The sequence below is a fragment of the Papio anubis genome, chromosome 8 (assembly GCF_008728515.1).
Source record: "Papio anubis isolate 15944 chromosome 8, Panubis1.0, whole genome shotgun sequence".
Taxonomy (NCBI): Eukaryota; Metazoa; Chordata; class Mammalia; order Primates; family Cercopithecidae; genus Papio; species Papio anubis.
This window is the reverse complement of record NC_044983.1, coordinates 44,204,682-44,214,369: the sequence shown is the minus strand read 5'-3', so window position 1 is coordinate 44,214,369 and position 9,688 is coordinate 44,204,682. Positions and strand designations below refer to the sequence as shown.

The 9,688-nt window shown below is 48.7% G+C and overlaps 1 long non-coding RNA gene across 1 annotated transcript in view; it reads right to left on the bottom strand.

The window, feature by feature from the left end:
• Window positions 1–4,431: 4,431 nt before the first annotated feature.
• The window catches only part of LOC103886780, a 46,667-nt gene continuing 41,410 nt past the window's right edge, over window positions 4,432–9,688 (bottom strand). Inside the window, exon 4 of the long non-coding RNA XR_650594.4 lies at window positions 4,432–8,923. This is a non-coding gene — a long non-coding RNA (uncharacterized LOC103886780). The remainder of the gene's footprint in view (window positions 8,924–9,688) is intronic.

Below are 9,688 nucleotides of genomic sequence, written 5' to 3'. Positions count from 1 at the left end.
CCGGGGATCCCTCCTCCAGGACCCACCATGCCCCTGAGTGCACTCTACACGCAGAGGAGGCGGCGAGGTGGGACTGCACCCTGGGTGCCTGGAGCACTCGGTGCTTCACTTTACACAGTCTTTGGGGGGTGGGGGTTTCCTCAGAACACCTGCCATGCAGAGTGGGGAAGATTTAGGTGAATAGACTGAAAGCACCTAGAGTAGTGGCCAGCACATAGGAGATGTTCAGTACTTGCCAACTCTCGTGATTATGACATAATGCAAAAGTCTGTATGCATTGCTGTGTTCTCCTGTTCAGTGTCACACTCTCGAGAACAGCCATGCTGATCCTGCATGCCACCTGGGTCACACCTCCCAGTGTTCAGGCAACGTTCAGTGCGTGCTGCTGGCTGCCAGCCCACCTGCAGTTATTCCAGGGCAGGACTGGAATTCCTCCAGAGATCCGCGTCCTAAGTGGGCAGGCCTGGCAGGAGCCAAGGTGCAGTTCAGCTGCCACAAGTAGGTGATTAAGAGATTCCTCATTGTATAATACACAAATACCTTCCCTGCAAAACTGCCAAGCTAAGAATGCAGTGTCTACTTCCACAGAATGCTGACTCTTGGTCAAATCAGTATCCTTGTTGGCTGAGCATCCAGGGGTGTTCTCTTTAGGAAAACAGTGCCCCATAAACTCACAGTTTACTGTGAAGAAATCTTTTCCTATACCTGTTACTAACCACCCAACTGAAACCTATTGCTATGTGAGTTTTAGAGCACTTTGTTATCTAGTCTTAAGTTCGGGTTGTGTGTGCATGCATGTGTGTTGTGTATTCCTCCATGCACACGTACATGCATGCATGAGCTCACGCATGCAGTGAGACTTCCTCTCTGGATCTCCCATATCCTCAGCTTCACTTGGTTTTGCATTTACTTGCATGTCCTGCTGAGGAAGCCTCTAGATTAATGCACATGATTTTCTACTCACCCTATGACTATTCCAGTCACATCATGGAGGGTTATGGGAAAATGGAGTTCATGGTAAAGGTGAGCTGGACAGTCCTGAGATCATGAGCAGCAGATTTGCCTTCAGGCCTTTGACGACAGCCTCAGGCCACAGGTTGCTCCTGCCCACTGGCTCCTGAAGGCTGACCTACAAAAGCAGCCCTGCTCTCGGCTCTGATGGCAGCAGGTGCACGTGGGCAGGTGCAGGTGAGCAGACCCAGATGAGCAGACCCAGGTGAGCAGACCCAGGTGGGCAGACCCAGGTGGGCAGGCACAGGTGAGCACACCTGCTGGCTGATGCTGACAGCTGAGAGGGTAGAAAAGTAATGCCCTAGTCCCCTAAGCCACACAAACTCTATGTAGTCATACTAAGTTGGTTCCTTATAAACAATCAAGAAAGAGTGCGAATATAGAACCACAGTAGCACTCACTATACAAGCCCATCTAGTAGCACCTAGAATTGCCCTTTGATGGACAGCATCAAGCTGGATGAGCATGAGCAGAAAGCAAGGAAAGTAAAGCAAATGCTCTTTTTGGCAGCTAGAAATAAAGTGGCCAGTCACAATGAGGAAGAACATGGATGCGCCCTGCCAGCAGTAAGGCAGACCACCTTCCTCAGCATCCCTCTGCAGCAGTCCTGGAGGGCTGAGTGGGTTTGCTGGCTGGGAAGAGAAGACTGATCTGCTTTGGAAGGCCTGTCAGTACATCTAATATTAAAAGGAGATTTATCCCCACTGTGCACATCAAGTGGACAGAGGCCTCCTCACCACCTTTCACCCACACGTGCACTGCCACACATGGGTCTCTGACTAGAAAGTTCAGGGGCAGCACGGGGAGGGCCCAGGACCTGCCAGACCACCCCCCATGTGTTCTCACATCTGCACGCCAACGCCCCAGCATGGGTGCTACACGGCGTGGCCCCTTCCTCTGTAATTTATGGCTTGCTGTGCACCTCATGCTGCCACTTAGTACCTGAAGAAAACATTCCTCCCCCTAACACACATCCCCTTGTTTATTTCTGCCTCCCTCCTGCCTGTTTTGCTCCACACTGCCCGTTATGGGGCCTCAGCCACTCACACAGAATTCTGGGCCTGCGCGGTTTGCCAGGTGAGAGGACATTAGTCTACATGGATGAAACTCGAGCGCCCTCCCCGCTAAAGTGCACTGTCACCGCCTCCCTCCCTTTGCCACCAGACATCCACTGACTAGACGATGGTCACTTAACTGCCTGTCACCTGTGCAGTGGACAGAGCATTCTCGTACCCTACATGAAATGCACAGCCTGTGTGAAGAGATCCAATAAAGCAGAAAATGAGATTTTTCACTCCTGTCACTGGAGAATACTTGGAGTATTTCAATCACTGCTGTGGTCACAAAGTCAGTGGCACCTGCTCCACCACTAATAGCAAAACTTCCTCATTGTTCCAGCACCGAGGAACAAATCACAGGGGTGCAAAGACTGCAGATCCTGGAGTCCAGCCTTGCAAGCCAGACGCAGCTCCCGGGGCAGAGGACGGGCCTCCCGCACCCGCAGGGATACCCCTCCTCTGCTCTCAGCCAGGCCCCTGCTCAGGAGTTGTTTGCTGCCACTTACTTCTGAGTCTGCCTCTCCCTGTCTCTCTCAACAGGCTCATCTCTGCAGACATCTCTTACAGCTTTAAAAGATTATATAAATTTTTCAAGATCCAGTAGCACACAGCCTTTGGTTTTACAAAAAGCTTACAAGTTGTTTCTGATGAACACTGGCCTTCTCATGTCAACAAATGCCTGTTTCACCAAACGATGGGTCTCACCTCTCTTCCGAGATACCCACTAGTATAAACACAGCATGAGCCCATATATGTGAGATGGGTTTATTATGGTCTTGAAACACCATAATAAGGAAAGAAATTGACAACAGATTGAATGAAGGCAAGCAAGGTCTCGCCCTGGCCTGCGGCCAGGAGGGAGAGGCAAAAAGGGCGGTGTTTTTCTCTCCTTTCATGGCCACAGGATTCTAGAAAATCAAATGGCAGGTCTGGGAGGAACAGCCTTGCTCCACAGTCTACTGAGAGGTGGTGCAGTGGGGAGACAGAATCGCAGCAGGGCAGGATGTAGAGCAGGCCAGGGCCTGCACCAGTGCCCAGGTATGCGGCTGACAGGCAGGGCGCTGGCCCGCGGCAGGTGCAGCACCGCCAGTGCCCGCGGCCCCAGGAAAAGAAAACCTGCAGGTGCCGTCAGGACATGTCCTGAGCCTCCCAAGCCACGCGCTTTTCTGAATAGCTGTCCTATGCTCATTGTCTGGCTGCAAGATGGTGTGCATTGGGAGGTGATGAGAGGGAGGGAGTGGTGTGTGGAGTCTCCTGCTCTGGTGGCTTTGATGACACATGGGGTGGTTTCCAAGTGAGGGGCAGTGGGAGGAGGTGGGGTGATCCCAAGGGGCTGGTGTGGGCTGGTTGACCCTGTGCCAGAGGAGGCGGGGTAGGGACTCCTCTGCCAGTCCTGGGGCAGCTCCTCTTCCCCCAGGAGCGTATCCCTCTCTCCTGATGTCTGGGAAAGTTAGATGGGGAGCCCTACACACCTTCAGATCCAGTCCTCACTGTCTGCAACAGGCTTCAGTCCTTGGCCGGTATTTAGTATTTCCCTCCATTATTTTGTGGAAAAAAAGGAAGACATGTTAAGCTCGCAACACTTTAGAAGATAAATGTGACACTAACAGTGCCATCACCGCAGTTTGCTATGACAAGCCACGTCAGTGGTCACAGGGAGAACCGGGTCTGACCCATTGCCCACAGAGCGGACTGCGCATGGCTGGCCTCAGTCACGCACCCCTGATGCCATACCCTGCTGCATTTTTTCTGTTTATGTTTTTCTCTTTTTCCCTTCTATAGAATGTAAATCCATGAAAACATGGCCCTAGTCAGTCCTCTTCAGTGCTGTCTTCCCACATGGTAGTGGGCACTCAGTCAATATTTGCTGAATGAGTGAAGGATCGAACCCCACGGTACAGCATTAGTGGAAAACTTATTTTGACCTGGATGTCAATGGAGTGTGTGTGCTCAAGGCAATGTTGTTTTTCAAGAAAGCGGATGTGACGCCATTGTACACCCAACAAATATAAATTGCAGGGCTCAGTAGCTCTCCACGGCCTACACCTCTGACAGTTTTTGATGTGCTGTGTGAAACCAAGAACAGAAATGGATGTCTCCATTCTACTCATCCATGCGTAGCTGCGGTAGCAGCCTGTTCCTTTTGGTCGTGTTTCATTTGGTATTAAAAATGCCCCTGTAGGCTGGGTGTGCTGGCTCACACCTGTGATACCAGTACTTTGGGAGACCAAGGCTGGAGGATTGCTTGAGACCATGAGTTCAGGACCGGCCTGGGCAACATGGTGAAACCCTGTGTCACAAAAAAATGCAAAAATTAGCCGGGCGCAGTGGTGCTCGCCTATAGTCCCAGCTACCAGGGAGGCTGAGGTGGGAGGATCACTGAGCCTAAGAGGTCGTGGCTGCAGTAAGCCAAGGTTGTAACACTGCACTCCAGGCTGGGTGATAAAGCAAGACCCTTGGAGAACAAAAGGGAGTTAACCGCAGACACTCGCACACCTGGCAAAGTTACTGGAATAAGCATGTCTTTGCCTGGAGAACAGCAAGGGCTGATTCAATGCCTTTATTTGAACTCTGCGTGTGGAATTTTATTACTTTGAATATATCCTCCAAAAAATGGAACTAAAGTAAACAGAGTATCTAACTGAAGTGTATCATAAGTTTGGTTTGATTTAAATAGATTATTATATTGATAAGGTTATAACAAACTGTGACAATGCATTAAGAAATAAGCATCATGTGAAACTTAAAAATTAAGCTATGAGATATTCTATGATTCCTAAGATGGGCCCCTGTAGGCACAGGTAACTGAAGGATTTCACTAGGGTGATGATTCTGTTCATCTTCAGCCTCCTGGTAAAGTTGATGAGGGGTTTGAAACCTATAGGTTTTTAGCACTCGGCTAACCACAAAACCGTAACTTTCAAAGGAGGCAAATGTGCAGGTCAACAGGATAGGAAATTATACGGTAAACGTTACACTGACTGAGAAACTCTCTCCCTTCCTCAGCAGGCACTGTTATTCTTAGACAGGATAGGTTCTGAGCTGGTCAGGAGGTTAGGAGAGGGTGTTAGGGCAACTTGGTGCTTCTGAAAGGCTGTTCAGGTTCTTGGCACACACTACAACTCTCTGAAAGACGATGGATTTCTGGAGATCCTTTAAGTCACCTTTGCCACGATGCTGCAACCCTAGGCCTGTCCATGCCCCCACACCTCCGTGCCTCTTGCAGGAATGGACTTCCTTCCCTTTTTCTCCCTTCTGCCTGGCAAATTTCTGCTCTCCCTCCCCTGTGAAGCCCTTCCAGCCTCTGCCAAGAAGTCTTACCACCCTGAATGCATTGTCCAGGCATCTCTTACAGCCTGGGAGAGCATCACACTTACTATCAACTTTGATGTCATGAAGCCTGGGACTCACATTCTCCATAGTGCCTTTTTCTGGTATATAATAAGCCCGCATTAAACTGATGACAAATGAAGAGCGTGCTCAGCTCAAACTTGTGATGCTAGAATCTCAGAAATTTCCCCATACATCCCCAGAATTCAGCTCTTCCTTTGCAAATGACAAATGTCCTGTAGCAAACCATCTGTGGGAGCCTTACAGTGCCATGGCCTCTCAGAAAGCATGCACCCCATGGACCTGGCCACCTTTGGAATGAGTTCCCCTCCACAATCTGAATCTTCATTATTTTAAACCTTGAACACCATCTCCTCAATTTCTTCCTCCCAAACTGCACTTTGTCTTCCATGTCATAATCGCCCCCACTACCTACCTCAGTCCTGACGTTTTCTCCCAGTTTTCCAGCCTGCACTGGCCTCTTTCCCTCCTCCCTTCTGGGCATTCCTTGTGCCTTTTCTCCATCTGAGTGACTCCCTCTCACGCACCAGACATGTTCCTGGTGTTGTCTTTTCCCAGAAACTCTCTCTGGTGGCTCTTGGTGTGCTGTGTTCCCTTAGTAGGGTTAGCACACTCCCCTGTTACCCTACTGCTGTACTTGGCCCTGTAAAGTGCAATTTCCTGTTAGTGTATCTTTATACTCTACAAAATATAAACTCCTCAAGGGACAAAATAGATCTCACTTACCTGCAATTTCCATGTCAATACATGACAGTTAAGCTCCCCGCCGTGTGTGAAGATTCTACAAACCGCCTGGGGCGGGTCTGTAAAGAGGAGGGCTTTGCAGAGGCTAGAGAGCTGGATCCTTGGAAAGTTAGAGCACTCCAGGAAGATTGCTAAGTAAAGAAAACCAAACCCATGTGTGTCCTTCTCTACAGGCTTGAAATTCAAATGGGAGAACCCAACACATCTCCATTCAGAAGTTGGTATGAAGAATTTACCCATATTTCCCCTTTTGCCCACAATGCAATCACTGCTCCTTAAAGACTATGTCAGATTAATCTTGGGTTTTCTTACAACTGACAGCCTGCAGGATTCTCACCCATCCATTGTGAGAGGTGTGCCACCCAGGAAAGCAATGGGTGGCTGGGTGTCTTAGGGCAAATTCCAAAATATGATTCCCATCTGAACTCTCAATGAATGATGTTACAAGTCTATCTTTCCTTTGTCGACTAAGAGTGTATCCCTCTTTGAAGGTGTACGTCAACTTCCACTTCTTCCATGACACATCCCCAACCTTAGATTCATAAAAAAAAAAAAAAAAAAAAAAACAGAACTTGAAAATAAGAGAGGGATGAAGGAATTCCCTTCTCCAAATCCAGAGCCGTCTTTGTCTTTATCACCAATTTGGCACAACTTTTTCAGATAGGAGACTTGAGAGATTTGTATTAACCACTGCCCTCACACATGTTCATATTGCAACATTGACTAGCACAGTGTCTTATTTGATATACGTGTTTTAAAAATATTGATTAATTGGCTAATGAAAAGAACACACTGATCACTGAAAGAAAGGAAACATCTCCCAGGAAGCTGAAGGCCAGAGTTTCTGTTGAACATGACCATCAGTCTTTAGGGTTATCCTGACCACCATGAAAATGAAGCCTAATTTCCAAAAGCTGTCAGTGGAAGGGCCACATGCTGAGTCGCAGGACTGGTGACTGGTTAAATAGTATCCATGCCCTAACCTGAGTAACGGTAAGATTTTTATTATTTGTGTGGCATTTTTATACTTTGCAAATCACTTTTATATCTATGACTTCATTTGATGTTTACAACCATCCTGGAAGTTGATGGGGCAGATATGGTGATTATCAGATTAATAGACTGAGGCACAGAGAGGTCAGGAGACTTCAGCCCCGACATCTGCCTAAGGGAAATGAATGTGAGCAAGATGCAGCGCTGGGCCCAAGAGACAACAGCCTATGGGACCAAATGGAAGCGTGCAGAAGGCCAAAGCAGAGGTCTGCCATGAGTGCTCAGGAAGCACAGAGGAGACAAAAAGACAGACTGCCCTGATGCCCACACTGCACCCAGTGGACCAGCTCCATGGGACCTGAGCAAGAGACTCAGATCCTCCCGACTCTGCAGTTTCTGGAGGGATGAAAGGGGCTCTGAATGTGTGAGCTACAATAATTATGTTTGCTTTAATGGAGCAATGCTGGCTTTTGTTGTGCTACGGTGCAAAGGCCTAATTACTCAAACGCAGTCATTAGTTCCCACACAACAGAGATGACGGCAGACATTATAAAGATAACATCTCTTGGCCCTTTGCCTGCCAGCCCCAGCCACAGGGACACTTCAGACGCGACAGCAGCTCCTGCCAGGAGCACGCAGCACATGGCCCAGGACATCAGAGCCCAGAGTTGACCTGAGACATCTGGAGGGAAGGGGGCCACGTGAGCCCCTCCCTCCAGGGCCCCCAGGTGAGGGAGGTGCAGGCAAGCCTGCTAGGAGCGGAGTGACCCCAGCTGCCCGGAACCCTCTGTGTCCTGCTGGCTGTCTTCATACAGACAAGCAGCTCCCATCAGGGCAGACACCGTGTCAGGAACCCATTTCAAACATACAAGGCTGAAAGGAAATCATTCATTTCACCACAGGACGAGATGTACCCAGAAACCTGTCCAACTTCTTGCCGCCACCACCAGGGAAAAAAAAAGTGACGAGCCGAATTTGTAGGGTATACGATTGCTCAAACGGGCATTCAGGAGCAGGCGCTGGCCTGCCTGCATTTTTCCTATCCCAGCCCTTCTATGAGTAACTATTAGGAAAACACAAAGGGCTTTAAAACGTTCAAAGAATTTATCTAAAAAGTGACTGCATCATTATCACCACGAAACTGCTTAATATTTAGACTTCTGTAAACTAAAACCAAAAAAAAAAAAAAAAATCTAAGTTGAGAGGAGAACAGGGGTTATTTTTCCTTTGCACCAGCCACAGCAGGGATTTCCTGGAAGTCAGGTCCCTCGGGCTTTGTTCTCTTTCCTCTGCTTGCACAAACACACCTCCCTTTCTCCCATGCAACCTGCCTGGAAACTGGAGACCTGGAAAGAAGAGACAGGGCTCTCAGGAAATATTTCGCTTGACCAAGATTTTTGCCACCCTGTTCTTTAATTATATTTTCCTCTGGCTGCTTTTCACACATCCACCCAAGGTAGAAGGAATATCTCCCATAAAAATTGTAGTGTGAAGAGTTCTCCATTTTACAAAAGAAAAAAGTGAGGGGGAAATCTGCCATAATAATGAGGGAAGCCATCTTCTGTTCGTTAGCAGGGACTTTCTTTGAACAATGCCCCAACCTGCCATCCAAGGAAGACTTGCGTGGGAGCAACGGGAATGGAGAGGTGAAGGCTGCCCGGGTCCTAAGGACGCCCCTCCATGCAGCCTGGCAGCAAATCCTCCTGGGTGAGGCATTTCCGGCTCAGTGTGTTGCTTTTTTTCCATGTGGAGTTGTAGAAGAAAACCTGGGAAGGGATTAAGTCAAGCATTTGCTTCCCAGCTGAAGAAAAGGAACATGGACCTCAGAAAGACTGAAGAAGTTGAGAGCTCTGGAAGTGCATCAGTTTTTAAAACCACACACACACAGTTTAAAAAAAAATTTTTTTTAAATAACAGTTAAAATATTAACAATGAGAAGCAACAGTGCGCACACAGGCATGGCTAGCTTTGTGGCTGAAACAGAGGAAGGTGGGTCATGGCCTGTTACGAAGAATGGAAAGAATTGCACAGGTCTGGAAAAGATCTGGAAATGACACTCCCATCCATATTTTAATGCCAAAGCAAGAGAATATCAAGAAATCACCAAATGCCATCCTGGGAGGTCAGAATCGGGGGAGACAGGGGACACCTCATAAATCAAAGGCTAGTCCTGGAGACAGGAAAACAGGGCCAGCAGCTCCCGGGCCTTGCAGCTCGCTGGTGGGTGCAGTACTGAGAAGAATGAGGGTATGTGTTGTGCTAGAATCCCGGTTTTCCTGGGGCTGAGGAGTGGGTCTAGAGTCAGCACACAGGCTTTTGGACCCAGGGCTCGCTACAGTACCTCACTCAGCTTCTGCACAGAACAGTTCCAGGAAGCGGTGTCTACAGGTGCAGGTGAAGATGGAAGACAGACTAATTGAACTGAAGGAGGCTCTGAGCAAAACAGTCACCCCCTCCTCCACCCAACCACTGCCTCTCCTCCCATCCAGCTCACGCTCCTACAAAGTCAAACCGTGCTTGCTTTTCCTGGT